This window comes from Quercus robur, chromosome 3 (assembly GCF_932294415.1).
Source record: "Quercus robur chromosome 3, dhQueRobu3.1, whole genome shotgun sequence".
Taxonomy (NCBI): Eukaryota; Viridiplantae; Streptophyta; class Magnoliopsida; order Fagales; family Fagaceae; genus Quercus; species Quercus robur.
The window spans coordinates 51,144,808-51,164,489 of record NC_065536.1 but is presented as its reverse complement, the minus strand read 5'-3'; the positions used below and the strand labels follow the sequence as shown (position 1 = coordinate 51,164,489).

General features: G+C 35.1%; 2 long non-coding RNA genes across 2 annotated transcripts; both read left to right on the top strand.

The window, feature by feature from the left end:
• Positions 1-6,939: 6,939 nt before the first annotated feature.
• On the top strand, positions 6,940-11,034 carry LOC126716414 (uncharacterized). Its single transcript, XR_007652119.1, has 3 exons — positions 6,940-7,032; positions 9,766-10,017; positions 10,106-11,034. It is a non-coding gene; the product is annotated as an uncharacterized LOC126716414 (long non-coding RNA).
• A 3,549-nt stretch (positions 11,035-14,583) lies between these two features.
• Positions 14,584-16,179, top strand: LOC126716413 (uncharacterized). The gene is made up of 2 exons (XR_007652118.1): positions 14,584-14,647; positions 14,889-16,179. It is a non-coding gene; the product is annotated as an uncharacterized LOC126716413 (long non-coding RNA).
• The last annotated feature ends 3,503 nt before the right edge of the window (positions 16,180-19,682 follow it).

Here is a 19,682-nt window from a genome sequence, read left to right as displayed (position 1 = left end):
TTCTGACACACCAAAAATCTGGCGTGACCAGAACCTGTTTCGGATTTTGACTAAAAGAGGGGAGGGTACCGTCCCCACCATGTCTAAGCGGGAAGACACCTTAAATCTGTGCCTCCCCTGCCCAGGCCACATCACTTTACGTCTTGGAAGGGTCCGGTGCCTCTGTGGCGGATGAAGTTCCTCCATCTCTACCCAAGCCTCAAACATATGGCGCAAAGGGAAGATGACACCGGAGGAGAGAACTGGGTATGGACAAAGGGTTATGATTCTGAAGAGAGCAGAAGGGTTTGTATGCCAGGAGAGCAACCACCTGTCCTACTTATATAAAGGGTAAGGAGGTGTCATTTAATTTAATTTGAGCAGATTCCCAAGACGCGCTGCAGACAAGGCAGCTCCGGCTCAATTTCCCACACCATCCACAACCGTAGGATCTCAAGATCCTCGGGAAGACGCGCTTCGATTGTTGAAACTTCAGAGTACTCACGAACGAAGGGATGACTCTTGACTTGGCACGTCTCCCATGTGAATGTAAAAACACAAGTATGAGTGGAGTGCAGAACTTGAACGAGCCGTGATGTGGGCCCAAAGTCACCAAAACCCTCCTCCCCAACTAAAAGTCGGGCAGCAGGATTTTAAGGGGCTATTGTGGGCCAGAAAATTCATGGCCCAGGCCCGTTCTATATCAAGGCCCAGGGCCTGATCTGAGGAGACCTATTGTCAAAGATGAGTTTAATGCACGGATAAGATAAGTGAAAAGACTGCCAATACTGTAGTGGAGAACTCTGTGCCTGATAGGCCCCTATTCTTGACCATGCTATTCAACCTTTACGTCGACTCCCAACCACTTGAGGTATGGGCTGATATGACAAGTCATCTTCCCTGAAGGTAAAGCTTACACGTGGACCCTAAAGAGAGGAAGGAATACGAGTATAAAAGGAAACGAAAGCCAAGAGAAGGAAGGGGGGGGGGGGGGAAGAAGGGGAAGAACTTGATGCTCCTCGGACTAAGTTCGAGGAGTCCAACCCCTCAGGCTACGACGCTGTAGGGCTTGGATGTTCAAACCGAACCCTTTTTTCTACATGAGCCCCCCTAAAATCAGGACCGAACCATCGCCCCGTGATCAAAGACAAGCCTTTTAAGCCCACTCTCTACAAATCATATTGTGAGGGATCTTTTATGTACGAGCCCAACGTCATTCCTGGGCCGTTAAATAATCGTGTCCCTACATATATATATATATATATATATATATATATATATATATAAGGGTTGGGTTTAAGTTACACCTGGTGTAACTCTAAGCAATGTTACACTACTCAATATTTTTTAATTGGATGCGAATATTGACAAATCCACCGTTAGATTACATTATCTTTGTATATTTTTTATGCTTGAAAAATTTCAAGGTGATCAAAAATTAATATCCGTGTCATCAATCAATTGTTAAAATTTAAATTTTTGTAGTTTAAAATAATGCATAAAATATAAGTTTATGGATCAAATGGTAAATAGCATCCGATTGATATGAAAATCGGCATGCATGTTAAGAACATATAGAATATGTAATTCAACGGTTAGATTTTCAAAATATTAATTCAATAATAAGTTATTTGATGGTGTAATATTACTTAGAATTACATCGGGTGTAACTTGAACCCATAATGATAGTTGCTAATTAATTTTATCATTTTTTTAATGATCTCATATATAACTTGAATATATATTTAATGTGAATCTTTACTCACTTCTTTAGATGCATAAAACCATAGACTATTAATTACTCCATAATGATAGTTGCTAATTAATTTTATAATTTTTTTAATGATCTCATTTGTAATGCTTCTAACCATTAGCATATATTTATTGATGATTTTCATAACAGAGAAGTTAAATGAGAAGTAGCATCGTTCATTAGATTTTCAAAAAGTAATAGTGTATGAAAATTATATATATATATATATATGAAATGTCAAAAAAAGGATTTTAAAATTTTCTAACTCAATTTCTTATAAAATTTCTATTATTACTAGAGAACAACTTTTTTTTAGTTATGATTGGAAATATGGTTTCCATGGTTAAAGTTTGATTAGTTTCAAATTTAAATTTAGTACTATGATTGTATTTAATTGTTGATTATTGATTTAATTTTTTAAGTGAATGTAACGGTTTATTTTACTACACTGTAAAGTTTTTAATATTCTTCATATGGTCATCTCTATTTTGTTTTTTACTTCTCCTTATAGTCTCTTTGTTTTCCAATTAAAAGTTACTAATGACGTTTGATTTTTTTTTCTTTATCTACTTTTTGTCTCTCTCTCTCTCTCTCTCTCTCTCTCTCTCTCTCTCTCTCTCTCTCTCTCTCTCTCTCTCTCTCTCTCTCTCTCTCTCTCTCTCGACAAACTATCGTTTTTCAAAATTTGATGAAGATTCTATGGCAATAAATATGCATTATTGGTTTGATATCCTCGTTAATTTTTTATTTTTATTTAGTGTTTCTGAATTGGCTTTTTTTTTTTTTTTTTTTTTTTTGTGTATTCCATTTTTCCTTTAACATATTGAATGTGAGAATGATTGTTTCCCTAGCATTACTCCACTTTTTGAGAACAATTTTTTTTATTAAATCTAAGTGAAATATTATATGTTTAATTTTTTTAAATAAATAAAGAGAGGAAATATAAATAATATAATGATATAGAGGTTGTTACTAAATTTAAATGTTGAATAAAATAATATGAGAAGAAAAAATGTAAAAGTAAAAGACAAACCATTTATTCTGAATTTTTTTTCTTTATCACTTTTAAAGAATGTAACCATTAGTTTCTTTTTATTATGGCTCTTTTGTAATTTGAATAAATTCCTATGTAGCTTTAGTTGTTATTTGTTTGAAATATTATTTTCTTCTTGATTTTAGAAATGATCAATATTGAGACAAATAATTATTGTTTTCTTTTCATTCAAACAACTGTGTAATTTCAATAAGTTTTTGCCTAATTTTGTTTGTATACCATGTTCTCATATATTATATATATTTTTTGATTTAGTGATATGTAAGGTTAAATTTTATCAACCATCTTGTTGGCTTTATTCCATGCTAAATTTGCTTGTATTTTAGTAATTAGTAACCCTGTATTTAGGTGAGAATCATGTAAGGGTAGTGAGTGAGAGAGTGTGAAGAAATGCTCAAGATTGTGCAAGGATGCGGAGACTAGCGGTTGGGACTCGCGGTTGACTCGCGACTGGCAAGTCGCCAACTGTAGCACACTTGTGAAGCGTGCAAGGAAGTTGAAGAGTCATGCCAGCTATTGCACTACAAGACAAGAGTCCTAGGCTGGCTAGGCCGTTAGCTCACGGCTTGAACTCGTGACTCAACCCAGTCGTGAGGTCAAGTTGCCAGACCACCTTGTTTGGGAAAAACTGACTTTTCACATTCCTTCTCACCCTACTATATATATACCTTTATACCCACGATATTGAGAGAGCTTCTAGAGAGAATTTTGAGAGAGAAACCCTAGAGAAAAACAAGATTGATTTATCCACAATCTTCACATAGAGACTCTTCAAATTCCTCTACTCTCTTCCTCTCCATTGTCAAATCCTTGAGAGGTACATTACTAAAACCTTGTCTCATCATACTCATATCTATGAGAATGCCATTTGGTGTTTGGAAAGTAGTTAAGGGACCAATTTCATATTGGTTGATGCTATGGTCAAGTAGCGGAATCCGATAAGCTAAAGAAGAAATAGGTTCGATGTAACCTCGTTGGAGTAGGAGCTTAGAGGGCTTAGGTACATTGGGTAGATTAGGCTTGGAGGGTCTTCTGCTGTTCATGTATCCCAACTACATTCTTTAGTGGATTGTTTACCGCTTGGAGGGCGGCGGAGAGGGTTTACGCCGAAAGCTTCAGTTTCCTCTTCGATAACACATCGTGTGTTGTCCTTGTGTTTGCATCTCTCTTCCCTTAATCTTTTCCATTTAATTTTTGCTATGAATGTGATTTTATTTGGTTTTGATTGTTTATCAATTATGTTTTAAGCTTATGTTCATATTCCACACATTAATTGTTTGACATTAAGCTTGAATTGGTAATTTGTAAATTGGGGGTCTAAACGTTCATAGTGTTTTATACACTAATTGAAATTTCATGATGAAATATTAATTTTCAATGATTTTACATCCGTTTGAGATTGCTTTTATTTATTTATTTTAAAAAGCTATATAAGAGTAAAGTTGTACACCCCATAAAGAAATAATTTAAGAAGTATTCATATATAAGTTGGATTTTAATCTTTTCCAAACCCAGATTGAACAATTATTATTTGTAGTAATCGCTAATCTATGCAATGCGTTGAAAAGATTTGCAAAAATGTGCAACATATAAACACTTGATCATTGATGAAACAATTTCTACATTGTTAAAGTGAAAAATAAAATAATAAGAAGACTCCATATATACCATGTAAAGATCATTAGCATCTATCATCACAAAAACATGTCATGACCCAACTCGAATTCTGAATTTGCAACCATCTTTGACATGTTAATAACTTAATACCAAGCCTAGTCTAATGTTGAATAAAATAAGACGAGAAGAAAAAAAAAGTAAATATATATATATATATATATATATATATATATATAAACAATAAGCACTAAATTATCCAAATCATGCTATGTAATATAATAATACAATGTTTTTATCTACTATCTTTAATTCTTTATAATGCAATAGGATAACATTTAACCCAAAAAAAAAAAAAAAAACCTTAAAACACAAAACTATATCAAATCAACTCAAATTAGAGTTTTGAAAATCAACCAAAAAATTGAGAGAGAGAGAGAGAGAGAGAGAGAGAGAAACCTTTTTGTGAGGGAAAACCATGTAAAAAATAAAAGAGAGAATGACAAATTTATTATAAGAGTGTATGAATAAGAAGAGACAAAATAAATGAAGATAAAGGGAAAGATAAATAGTGATATTAAGCTAGATGTTAGTGGGGTGATGAAAATGTAAGAGAGGGAGAAAGGTCAGAGAATAAAAGGGTGTGAATAAGAAGAGACAAAACAAAGGAAGATAAAGAAAAAAATGAATAGTGATATTAAGGTAGAAGGTAGTATTATATCCTATTACTCGCAATTTTAAACTTCAAAGGACCTACTAGAAGTTAATTCAAGTCAGTGCAGATTCTCTGTGTTTTTGTATTTACTCAATTTAAGAATAAAACTTGTTAAATGATGCAATGGCATAGCAATGACATCTCTATGCCTCTTCGGTTTTGGTACAAATGGCCTTGAATGAATCCACATGGGTTCACATGTGGATTTGTTTGCTTTGAATAATTTCTTCGTTTCTTACCATTTACCACTTACCAGAGAAGTTAAAATTCGTCTATAAGTATCATTCATGTTATGTAACTCAGCTGCCAAGGTTGTTAGGTTGCTCTCAACTTGGTAAGAAGTTAACTATTGCTTTGGCACAATGTTTTATATGCACTAAAAATGCTTATCTTTGATGGCACGTGATGCCCACAATGCTGAAGAGGATGATATTGACAATCCTTCATTATTTAAGTCAGTTGATAAGTTTCCAGTTCATTGGAGGATTAGTCTTGAAGGATCAGTTTCCAGTCCAAAGTTCTTAGCTTGGTATGATCAGTTTCTGTTCGAGTAATTTAGTTTCACCTGGCTTTACTTATTTTTGTGCCTGAGTCTATTCTATCTCATTTTGTTTCTGGCACATGGGATTCAGTGGCTGTGCTGGCATCATCTGGCACATAGTAATCTTTTAAAGACTTGTGCAATGACAAATCAAACCAAACAAGCCTATGTTGCTGCTCATGAACTTGCAATCGAGTGGCTTGATGCCAATTCAGCTGGACGATTTGGACGACAAGTTCACCAATGGCCTTGCTGTTAATTCTGAAACTTTCTAATTTCTATATGTTGGGTTTTTTTTTTCCTTGTGGATAATTTGGTTTCTGATTTTTTTTTTTCTTTTTTTTTTTTGGTAGCTTGTTGTTTGGGATAAAAAAATTTGTGTTTTTATTTTTATTCTTTTAATATTCTACCAAGTTGAAATTAACACAATGTTTGTATTCTTTGGTCTTTTCATTTACATAGAGACAATTAATTAATTTTTGAACAATTGCTAATAGCTTATTTTTTTGTTAACAATTTTTCATAGCTATGTATTCAGTGAAAAGGATGAAAATTTGAAACTTATTTTTTTGGGTGTGATGTTGATTTTGATTGGTTTAAAGATAGATTTTTTTTTTTTTTTTTTTTATCACTATAAATTAAACTCTAAAGTGCCCATGTGTATAGCAAGTAGTTTTGATTGTAATGGTCCAGGTTTCTAATATGTTTTTCTTATGGAAAAACCTCAGCCAGTTATCCACCAATGGAAAATTGACCAACATTAAGAGGATGCATTATGTGGATCACAGGTCTGAGCTGTTCAGGTTCGATGCTATCATTCATTCATTTGTATTGACAAATGCTGTTTAGTGTGGCTATGTATTTTAGGTCGAACTATAAATACAGAAACACATGTAGATGCTAGTAAGCAAACTTATCTGATATTCCATATTTTGGTTAAAGATTGATAATGTCCCATGGAGATTGAATCTATCCATTGTGATTCACCTTATATTGGAGACAAATCCTGCATGTTATTTGTTGCTTTCAACTCATTTTGTATTTCTTAATTAGAGCTTGTTTGACACAAGAACATTTTCAAATTTCAATAAATGACCTTCTTTCAGTATATTTTGATGACCTTGGTGATTTCTTTGCCTTGCCTCACCAACTTGTGTGCTTAAATTCCAACTAAAATGAGATGGATTAATATGATCTTCTTGGATATCCAACTTACTGTATAGAATTTAGTGAAAATAAGTTTAACAGCAGGGTTTGAAGCATGTTTATTCTTGCACTGCAGACATATGGATCAATCATATCAGGAATGCAACAGCTGTTATCTAAGTTTCATTCAACATCATCGAATCTTGACGATCTTAACAGTGGTCCATGTGGTAAGTTTATCTGACCAGGATGAAGTATGAGTGTCAAAAATGTTTTTTTTTTTTTTTTTTTTTTGGGCGAAAACATCATTTTGGTCATTATATTTTAGGGTTACAATCAATTTGGTCCTTATATTTTAGTAGCAGTCAATTTGGTCCCTACTATTTTCAACTTGCAACCAATTTGGTTCCTGTTGTTATCTCACTAACGGAAAATGTCTACGTGGCTAACGGATTACATTGTTGGCATGTCTAATATTAAAAAATTAAATCTGATGGTGACGTGTATATATTTTGTTAACCACATCAGCACTTAAAATGACAAAAAAGGCATGTCAGCATTTAGAAAATATAAATAACCATTCAAATAAAATTTCAAAACTTTATAACAACAATTTAAATAACAAAATTATCAATTTCTTATTTTTTTGGCATCCGTTTCTTAAATAAAAAAATATAAACTTTCAAAAAAAAATAAAAAATTCTTGACATCCAAACACAATAACAAATACAAAAAGAAAATCTCAATACAGTGCCAAAAAATCAAGAAAATCCACATCCGTGCTAATGTCTCTGGGTGAATCCCTTTGCTGTGAATCACAAATCTAAGCCTTCCCGCCACCGCTACTCAAGACGCAACTAAAACATCAAACTTCAACCACAAATCCAAGACGCTCCAAGTCACCACCGTTCGCCCCTCACAGATTAACTACAACTCAATGGCCTGAAGTTTGGCAACCAACAACAACTCAAATTTCAACCCACCTACAAGCTGCCAACAACCGTAATAACAAAATCGAAGATATATACCCAGATCGTGATCTGGACCAACAAGAGGCGACCCGAGTGTTGGAATCAACGTCTCCGGCTTTGACTTGGAGCAACCACACTCCCTGTGTAGCAAGACGATGACTCTCGCAGCGGTGCCGTCGTGCATCTTATTGTCAGTGTGGCGAGCTATGCGGATGCCAGCCTAGGTGGGCTTGAGATGGAGGAGCCAAGAGAGAGGAATGAGATAAACTAGAAAGAGAGAGACTAGAGAAGATTTTAGTTCTGGGTTATCCGTTGATGAATGTTAAGAGAGAGAAGTGAAATTCCGTAAGAAAAAAAAAAAAAAAATTTAAATGTTGACATGGCTTTTTTGCCATCTAATATCAAATTTGATTTTTTTAATGTAGACATGCCAACAATGCAATCTGTTAACCACATAAGCATTTTTCGTAAGTGAGATAATGGTAGGGACCAAATTGGTTGCAAGTTGAAAATAATAGAAACTAAATTGACTACTACTAAAATGTAGGGACTAAATTAACCGTAACTCAAAAATGTTTGGACCAAAATAATGTTTTTGCTTTTTTTTTTTTTTTTTTTTTTACCATGGCATTAATTTTGCGGAATCTGGACAGACACTTGTATATATTTTAGTAGGTAATCAGAGGTGATGAACTTGTAATGTTGAACACAGCAATATAAATGTTATTTTAATCTTTAGGTGTAAAAAAAATTTCTTTGAACATAAATCCTTATATTAATTAGAGTCATCAAATGTTATAACTTCAGCCACTTATGATAAATCTATTTTAATTATAGCAACATGGTAAAAGGACTAAGGAAAATGGTGAAAACATACTCTTTACTGGCAATAGATTGCTTATTCTACTGGAAGCATGTTTACAATGCTATGACAGTGAAGCATTGTGAATGGTGAGAGGCTAGTTAATTCTTAGTTTACATGCCTTTGAACTGCACTCCATGCGTATGAGCTTGTGTGCACAGCTTTGTTTATCTGACTTTGATACCAATACTGATACTTATATTCAAGCATTTATAGTCTTGCTTGTACTGTATCAATGACTGGACATTGAAAATAGATGTTTCAATGGTTTCCATAAAGGCCAGGAACAGAAAAGCTGTCTTCATGGTTGCAGGTGTGATACTAAATGGCAGGCACCCAAATAATTCTGTTTGTATATGCATTTTTTGGTCTGTGGCTCCGTTTAGGGAGAGAATGAGGATAACTATTTCCAGATATTGACTTCTTTTCCTTGCTACCAAATGTGGCTTTCTTCTTTGTTTCCTACCTTGCAACAAAGCATGGCTTTCTTTAGCCTTTCTCCTGATAGATGCTCGTAAGCAAACTTATCAAACATTCCAAAAGGGCAAAAATTGCTGAATAGACTATTTGCAGCAAAATATTAGGTGCATGGAATGCGTTCAAACTTATTTTGTTAGTTAGACTCTTTTTGAAAGTCAGAGTTTGGCAAACTCGACTTTGGGTTGGAAAGCAAACACTATAGTGGCGTTTTTTCTGAATTGGCGTTTTCTATAAACGCTGCTAATAAGTTTGAATGCATACCATACGCCTAATATTTTGTTGGAAATAGTCTATTCAGCAATTTTTTCCTTCCAAAAGGAAACATTTGGGTTTTATTTCTTTCAACAAATAATTAAGTCTGAAAAAATAAGTATATAAGATTATCGTACTGAACGTAAATGTCTCATCATTAGTTCTGTAACAATTCATATTATTTTTCTAAAACTTTATAGTGATATTAGTATATACGTAAAATACTATGGCCATGATCGCTGTAATTTTTAGCACAAACTATATGGGCAAGTCCACAATTTTTTTGTGTGTGTTTTTCCATAATTAAGAAATGTCTATAATAATATGTAGTTCCACATGAACTCATCAAAATGAAGTCACAACAATAATATGTTTCATCTTGTATTTTGCAAACACAGTGGATGGATTCATTTACCGAAAGACAATGGTATTATGGTGCTCATCACATTGGTATACGGGCGGCTTCTTAAGCAACAGTAAAATCATTAGTTTAATCAATACGGATGCTGAAAAAATTGGAGACTTCTGCTGGTAAATCCATGGAATTTGGTTGGTTGCTTCCTGGCCCTCATCATCTTCAGAGCAAAATCAACCCTCTCTCTAGTAATATGGATCCTTTGCAACAGCACTTGGATAAAGAGATTTGGAAGGTTAGAACTAGACATTATAATTTTAAAATAATCATATGAACCTTCTCCCTCTTGCATTTTTTTCAACTAAGATAACTTGATATGTCAGGATCTCAACAAGCATAATCTCACAATGATAGTGAATCAAGATCAGAGGCTTCTTGGTGCACCAGGTGTAGAAATTAGTAAGACGTTGCAATATAACTCCTAGTTTCTTTTACTCTCTCTTTATCAAAATTTACCATCTATCTTTTATTGCTAATTGGGTTTTTCATTCTGGAATCAGTGCAAGGTTGCAGTTGCGGAAGATAGAGAAAATTGGAGCATTGGACAGCTCAAAGCTGTACCAGTTCTACTTCATTTTTTGCTTCAAAACTAGGACATTTTTCTAAATCTCACAGACCCACCATGTGTAAATCACCAATGCCTCCTTGTCATCACCTGTAATGTCATCATCTCAATTTTGAACCTTGGTTTTGGTTTTTATGAATACTGGAATCATAGACTTATCACTAGCAAATCTGTGTTCTTAGTCATGACTTGGGTATTAGCAACTTTAGTTATAGTCTTTTCAAAGAATAGAACACTAAGTGAAGACATAAGGTGGCCATTAATCCTTATCCTCTTGTGGATCTTTTCCTTCATCTTTGATTCAGATTCTCTCTTTACAAAATCACCCATTTGAAATCAATTGATTTGCCAAGTCCTTTGCCAGAACCAAACATATTTGATTTTGCTACCTTTCCTTTGGCAATACTGCTTTGTTTCAATGCTTTTCCTACTAGTTGTACTAGGAAACACAATGACATAGTAGAACCTACACAGCAAACAGAAGTTGAAAGTTCCTCTGGTGATGCTGATGCATTCTTTAATTGAAATCCAAAATCCACTATGGTCTGATTCATGCAACCATTTTCTTCTTTGCAAAGACAGTGGAGTTCCTTACTCAAAGATAATGGACTATCGGTGCTCAGCACATCAGTGTATGAGTACGAGCAACTCTAATGGTATTGATTTACAAGAAAACTCTATCAATTAAGCATGCTGGTTCAAGCAATGACAGAATCATAAATTCAATCAACATGGATGCTGAAAAAATAGGAGACTTCTGCTCATACATTCACGGAGTTTGGTGGCTTCCAGTCCAGGTCCTTCTGGCCTCAATCATCCTCTATAGGAATCTAGGAGGTGCCCCCTCCACGGCTGCATCTTTTGCGACAGTTTTGGTGATCGTATGCAACACACCTTTGTCCAAAATGCAAAAAAAGGCTTCACTCAAAGATTATGCAAGCCAAGGATGCAAGAATCAAAGTGAATTCAGAGACTTTGAAGAGTATGAGAGTGTTGAAGCTGCATTCATGGCAATCCACTTCTTGAAGAATCTCCTTCATCTGAGGGAAACTAAGAGAAACTGGCTGAAAAGATACCCCTTTGCAAGCTCAGCAATGGCCTTTCTCTTCTGGGCTTCACCGACTTTTGTTTTTGTTTTCACTTTTGGCGTATACATAGTATAGAACATATCATTGACAGCAGGAACAGTCCCTACTTTAGCCACTTTCCGTGTTTTACAAGAAACCATCTACAACCTACCAAAGTTCATTTCAATGGTGGCTCAAGCAAAGGCCTGTATTGATCGTATCCAATAGCTCATTGGGGAAGATCATAAGAAGATAAATAATCATACTTCCATAGCTTCCAACATTGCTGTTGAAATTTACATTGGGGAATATGCTTGGGAAAGTGATGAAAAAATACGAAGACGGATAATCAGAATTATGAAGAAACATGAGAATATTGAAAGGTGAAAAGGTTGCAGTACGTGGTTCTGTTGGATCAGAAAAGTCTAGCCTTCTCTCTACAACACTAGGTGATATTCCAAGGATTTTTAGTGAGGAGTAACAGTTTATGGAAGAAAGGCCTACGTGCCCCAGAGTGCTTGGATTCAAACAGGCATGATTAAAGAGAATGTGTTGTTTGGCAAGGAAATGGACAAGCCATATTATGAGGATATACTGGAAGCATGTGCTTTGAACCAGGACATCAAGATTTGGCTAGGCAGAGATTTGAATGTAGTTGGAGAGAGAGGGGATGAACTTGAGTGGAGGACAAAAGCAGAGGATCCACTGACAAGAGTTGTATATACTGATGCCAGTGTTTATTTCGTAGATGACTTTTCAGTCCTATTGATGTGCAGACCAGAACGTATTTGATCAAGGCAAGTTACATTTTATCATTGTGCCTTAACTTGATTTTTGTTGTGCATGCACCATTAGATGTATTTCAATTAAAGATAGAATGCTTTCTGCAAAAGTGTTTCCTGCAACTATTGTCCCAAGAGCCTATGCCATCTATGCTACTCATCAAGTGGAATTTTTAGATACTGTTGACCTTGTTCTGGTAATTTATTGGAATCCTTGTCCAACCCCTCCTTGAAATTTCCTCTCAAGCTGCTTATCACTTGGTTTTAAATGCACATTTTGATAGGTGATGAAAAATGAAAGTATGAAGTTCTGATTGCAGATCCAGATGGTGAACTTGTTAGACTGGATATTATGCACAGTGGTGGTCTTGTGGTTTTTGCAGAGGGTCTTATCCATGAAATGGGATCCCTTTATGCACGTTTTTCTGATTGATGATATTATTTAGGTAATGAGTAAATGTGAATAACCATCTTCAATTTGCTTTATGTCAAATTTATTTATGTCTTTAGGCTTCTAATGTATATTTTCCTGCGAAAATAGAATCTCGAACAACTAGAATTAAAAAGTTCCGAGGTAGGTAGCTTGGGGAAAGATTCTCACTATATATAATCTAATTAGAAGACATGGTGATGGAAAAATGGTGTCTAATATGTAAAAATAGTGATGAAAATGTAGATCATTTGCTACTTCATTATTGTCCAGTAGCTATGGGTTTATGGAAATTTGTATTTGTAGCTACGAGGGTGAAAGGGTGATGCCTAAGATGGTGAAAGGAGTGCTTCAATGCTAGCATCGAAGTTTTAAGACTTTTAGAAATAGAGCATGTAAGTTGCTCTTTGTTTAATGCATGTATGGAGGGAGAGGAGTAGGAGGATGTTTGAAGAAAATTAATTATCTCTAGAGAGATTCAAATTTCAGTTCCTAGGGTCACTATGCTATTGGCTATCCTTAAATGTGAGTAGACCACTTTCAATATTTGATTTCATTGATTCATTGTATTTGTAACTGTTTGTAAGGGATTGTTGGGTATACAACCTGTATACTTCTTTGGTTCCTACGTTTAATGAATTTCTACCCATGGCAGGAAGTATCATAAGTAGGTTGCTTATTTTTCAAGGAGCCTTTTGGAACATCTTATAGAATTTATTTTCAAATTTTGTACTACATTGGATCAGATGGTTGTAAGGCACCAAAGTTTATAGTTTTATGAAGAAAGATTATTGATAATTAGGTTGGTACTCTCTTTGCATCCACTCTTATTGATAATTAGGTGCATATAAGTGTATTAGATAATTAGGTTCGTACTCTCTTTGCGTCCACTCTTATTTTATGTCTTCTGCTTCTTACCTGTTTTTCTGAACGTTTTTGAATCTTTATGGGATTATCAATGTATACATATTTGGGTTAACGACCTTCAAGAGTGAGTAGGTGGTGATTTTTTCTTCTTATTGTTCTTTTATTTGCAAGTCTATTATTGTAAAGTGCTTCTGCTTCCACATTGTAAGTCTGATTTTGCATCTTGCTTCCACAGTCCCTTCATTCCCCCACCCCTATCTCTCTCTTCCCATTCTTCTGTAACTGCTATGAATTAGTTAACATAAACACTTTTAGCTAATACTCTGTGTCTGGGACTTTTGTTCAATTGTGTCTGGCGTTATGTTGGTTATAAAGTTAAAATCTCATATGAGACTGAATCAGTTGTGTCACATGGCTCATAAATGTCAAGGTTCATGAAGTTCTTGTTTCAAATATGACAAGAGAAGGATATGATTATTGGATAGGTTTCTAACATACCTACTGGTTGAATATGAATCCATTGTGTCTCACAGTGGAATAGGGAAAAAGCTACCTAGTTCATGAATAAGTTGCCTCTCACAATCTCCTCTCTCTCTTTTCCTTGCATTTATATTCAAATCAGTAAGATATTCCTGTTGGAAATGCCATTTTTTTCCTCATATGTCATGGAAGAGGGAAGAAAAAGAGTGTTAAATTGTCCAGGCAACATTTAGCCTGTGTGGGGATCTTACAATTTTGATGCCTAGACATGCATTCTGATATTTATTGTTTTTTTTTTTTTTTTTTTTACCTTTTTCACATTCTATCGTGTTTCACATTGATATCCAGTTATACCTGCTATGATCAAACTTATATATTGTTGGAAAGAAAATGTACAGCAATATCACACTACACATAATCCGTAATGAAAAAGATTATATATATTTTTTATCTAACTATACTTTTAAACATATATGTTGCACACCTTTTTTTTTCTTTTAATCTTTAAAAATTTCACATTTCTTACAACTAACATGCTACATCACTAACATGGTGTTCATTGCACCTTTCTGAATGCTTATTCTCAGGTAGCCTTTCACAATTCTGCCATAACCTCCTTGTTTTCCTTGTTTTGATCATCTTGGTGAGTCTGTCAAGGTCATCTGTTGACCCCAGTAAGTTTACACGTCTCGCTTGTTCTTAATAAAGTAAATTACAAAAATGTGTGCAGAAATTGACAACTACATAAAACTCAAAGAAAGGAAGAAATTGAACTCTTATGTCTCCCCAAAATTGAAACACTTCAATTTTAATGTGTGAAATTTACACATATCAAGCATGTTTCTACCTACACATTATCTTCAGATTTCTTTTAAATATCAACGCTTAACTAATTCACTTGATGATCTATCTCAGGCTTAGCAGGACTGGCAGCTACCTATATTTTGAACATAAATGTTCTTCGAGCATTGGTGATATGGAATTTGTGAAACGTTGAGAACAACATCTTATTGTTTGAGAGAATTCTCCAATTGACTAATATACCAAGTGCATCAGCAGCACTGAATGGGTCATCCAGGAAATAAACATCCGCATCACTATAGATAGCCTTGACCAGTTGGATTCTCTGCTTTTGCCCTCCACTTAAGTTCATCCCCCTCTCTCCAACTGCACTTAAATTTCTGCCTTGCCAAATATTGATATCTTGATTCAAAGCACAAGCTTCCAATACATCATCATAGAATGCCTTGTTCATTTCTTTGCCAAACAAGACATTCTCCCTAATTGTAACTATTTGAATCCCAACACACTGTGGGACACAGGCTTTTCGTCCATAAACTATTACTCCTCTCCCATAAATCCTTGGAATTTCACCTAGTATAGACTTTCCTGACTCAACAGAACCACATACTGCAACCTTTTCACCTTTCAATACTGTCATATTCTCCATAATTCTGACGGTAGGTCTCTGTATTTTTTCATCACTTTCCCAAGCATATTCCCCAATATCAATTTCAATAGCAATATTGGAATCTATGGAAGTATGATAATTTATCTTCTTTTGATCTTCTCCAACTCTTGGACACGATCAACAGAGACCTTTGTTTGAGCCATCATTGAAATGAACTCTGGTAGGTTGTAGATGGGTTCTTGTAAAACACAAAGTGGCTAAACCAGAGGAGACTGTTCCTGCTATCAACAGTATGTACAATATTATGCAAATTCCAAAAGTGAAAATAGAAACAAAAGTTGGTGAAGCCTAGAAAAAGAAGGCCACTACGGAGCAAGAAAATAGGTATCTTTTCAGCCAGTTTCCCTCAGATAAAGGAGATTCTTCAAGAACATGGGTTACCATGGATGCAGCTTCAACACTCTCATACTCTTTAGAGTTTCTGAAGTCACTTTGATTCTTGCAGCCTTGGCTTCCATAATCTTTGAGTGGAGTCTTTTTTGCATTTTGGCCAAAGGTGTGTTGCATACCATCTCCAAAACTGTGGCAGATGATGCAGCAATGGAGGGGGCAGCTCCTAGATTTCTATAGAGGATGATTGAGGCCAGAAGGAACTGGACTGGAAGACAACAAACTCCGTGAATGTATAAGCAGAAGCCTCCAATTTTTTTTGGCATCCAAGTTGATTGAATTTATGATTTTGTCATTGCTTGAACCAGCATGCTTAATTGATAGAGATTTCTTTTAAATCAATACCATTAGAGTTACTCGTATTCATACACCAATGTGCTGAGCATTGATTATCCATTGTCTTTGAGTAAGGAACTCCACTGTCTTTGCAAAGAAGAAAATGATTGCAAGACTGTAACTATAGTTGCTAAATCCCAAGTCATGGAGAAGAATGATTTGATAGTGATAATTCTTTGATTCCAGTATTCTCTGTACCTTTTAGTTCTGTATGGAATATTATTATAAAAAAAAAATAAAAAAATAAAAAAATCGAATGGAGACCAGAATTTTAACAGTCATTGCTTCCCCTTTATTGGATTTATCATATCTGTTTTCCTGAATTCAAGCTGTCAATTTTTGCGCACTAAGAATATGCTCATATATGTCTTCATTTCAACGTTGTATAACTCCTTAGTCCTTTTTATTTTTATTTTTTTAATTTTCAGTTTTGAAAGGAAATTAAAATAGAAGAAATCACATTTGATATTGACTCTATTGAGTATATCGATTTACATTAACTGTCAATGGTGAATGTAAAAATAGTGGCAACTGCCAACAATGGATCATGTTTCCATCAAAAAATTGTGAAATATATAATTTAAATTCCTATCATTAGTCCATGCTACAAGGATCTTGAAATTTATACTACAAGGGTAATGCTACATTATGCTGCCTATGCACTTTGGTAATTGCTGCCCATCTATAGTCCTTGAAAAAGTACTTGACAGAGAAGGATAACAATTAGCAGGAACTAGAGCTCATTTATAAGCAAATGTGACAAAGGTTGAGTTAACAATCCATTTCACTCTACAAGTTTCTGTTTCTTCTTCCTGAGCTCTCTTTGTAAGTTTTCCATTGTTGATTGGACCTTCAAAATTATCTTACAGGGTATACAAATTAAGGACTTATAATATTGGAGTGGGTGGAATTGAATAATAATATTTTATTGCAGAGTATCGCTTGTCCCTTGTCTCTTCTCATTTGATTGTTTAAATTTAAAATTCAATCCTGACATGTGAATACTGAATGGGTGTGGTATCAATAACACTTACCAATTTTCATTGTAAAATTTCATCTTTTGCAACCATGTCTCCCCTAACTAGGTTTTCTCTACATGGGGAGAATTGTACAAAAAAGTCCTTGTGTGTGTGTGTTTGTGTTTGAAGTAGTGTTAGTGCTACTGTACAAAACCTTGATTTGAGGTGAATGGCAACAAGGATGATTAATTTCCCTTTTTTCCCCAGAATTAGTGGATATTATATATCATTCACATAGCAATGTGAAAATGTGCAGATCACAGAATTTTTAACAATAAGAATTTGCTCAGATAAGGTTCCAGATATACAAAGAATTCTGAGTTCAATCCTGAACTAGTTTTATGATATCAATGCAAAAGCTCAACCTATGATTACTTTTACGGGGGGGGGGGGGGGGGGGAGTGGGAGAAATAAGAACAAACACATATGAGAAAAACCTCTATCCAAGATTGCCTCTAACTAAAGTTTGAGATTGTCAAGTTGTCTGATTTAATTTTCTGATAGCTATGGATCCTTTGGTTAAGAATTAGAATTGGCTAACATGTCACAGGCAGGAACTTCCATATCTCACATCCTTAGAACAGTGACATCGTATAGGTAGCATAGCACCTCACTCATCTACAACCAGATTTGTCTTGCTGCACTGAATACAGTGCAATTATAGGGTTCATGCTTTGTGTTGATACCTTTAGCCCTGCTTTTCACCAATATGTAAGGATTCCGAATGCTGATTGAAAGTTCAAATATGTGTATAAACACCCTTGAACGTTTAGACCCCCAATTTACAAATTAACCAATTCAAGCTTTATGTCAAACAACTAGTGTGCGGAAAATGAACATAAGCTATAATATAGAATTGGAAAAACAATCTAAGCCAAATTAAAATCACAACTCACAGCAGATAATAAAAGGCGAAGATAAAAGGGAAGGAAGATGCAAACACAAAGACAACACGCGATGTGTTATCGAAGAGGAAACCGAAGCCCTCGGCGTAAAACCTCTCCGCCGCCCTCCAAGCGGTAAACAATTCACTAGAAAATGTAGTTAGGATACATGGACAGCAATAGACCCTCCAAGCCTAATATACCCAGTGCACCTAAGCCCTCCAAGCTTCTTGCTCCAACGAGATTGCGCCGAACCTTTTTCTTTTCTAGCTTCCTGGATTCCGCTATTAAACCGTAGCATCAACCAATGTAGATTAGTTCCTTCCTAACTGCTTCTTAGAAAACCAAACAGCCCTCTCACAGTGATGAATATGGTGAGAACAAGGTTTTGGTAAAATGCCTCTCAAGGATTTGACAATGGAGAGGAAGAGAGTTGAGGAATTTGAAGAGACTCTAATGTATAGATTGTAGGTGAATCAATCTTGTTTTTCTTTAGGGTTTCTCTCTCAAAATTCTCTCTGGAAGCTCTCTTTCATTTGTGGGTATAAGGGGTATTTATACTGAGGTGAGAGGAGAATGCGAAACGTCAGGTTTTACAAAACAGGGGTGGCTCGCGGCTTGGCCTCGCGACTTGACTGAGTCGCGAGTTCTAGTCGCGAGATAACCGTATGGCCAATTGTCCTCTTTTATCCTGTAGTGCTCAAGTTAGCATGACTGTTCACCTTCTAGCATGCTTGACACGTGTGCTGCGTCTGGCGGCTTGCAGCCGCGAGCCACCCACAAGATCAAGCCACAAGTCTCTATTTTCTTGCACACTCTTGAGCAATCAACACTCCATCTCACTCACTACCCTTACAACAAACCCACCTAAATACAGGGTTACTAAATGCTGAAATACAAGCAAATTTGGTACGGAATAAAGCCAATAAGATGGTTGATTAAATTCAACCTTACACTGACACCTTGTATTCCTTTCATGTTAAAACTTAGGTCGAAAGAAAAAATTGTTGTTGACAGCTTTGGCTACAATGATTTCATCTTTTTAAGGCGTTTGCAAAAGGCTTGGACCATCAATTATTTAAAGATTTTGAGCGTGGAGTTGGAGAATTTTTCTTTAGGATTGGATCTCTAGGATCACAGCATTGACACATAATACATTTGTAAAACGTGGGAAGGACATGGGAGAGTTATGGCTTTTTCCCCATCTCTTTACTGAAAAAGTGGTATTTTACCAACAATTTTCTTGTTTTAGCTCACATTGCTAAACCACATTATAGAGGCAGAATTTAATCATGCCAATTAATTTCATGTTAACAAGAAAAGATTGGCTTCCCCAATCCAAATGGTACACCAAATTTCATGAGACAGAAGTTCATTGCAGTTATAGGTTTTGTTAAATTTGCAATTGCATTAACAGTATCTCTTTGGTTATAATATTATATTACTCGGTAATGATTTTCCGTTCATCTCAACCCAGCCCTCCACCGCTGTCCCTTGAGTTTCGGTCACCACATTTTGAAATATATATATATATATATATATATATTTTTTTTTCCCATTTTTGGCACCTTGGTGTATTTATTTCAATCAAATACTCCCTTGGTAAGTA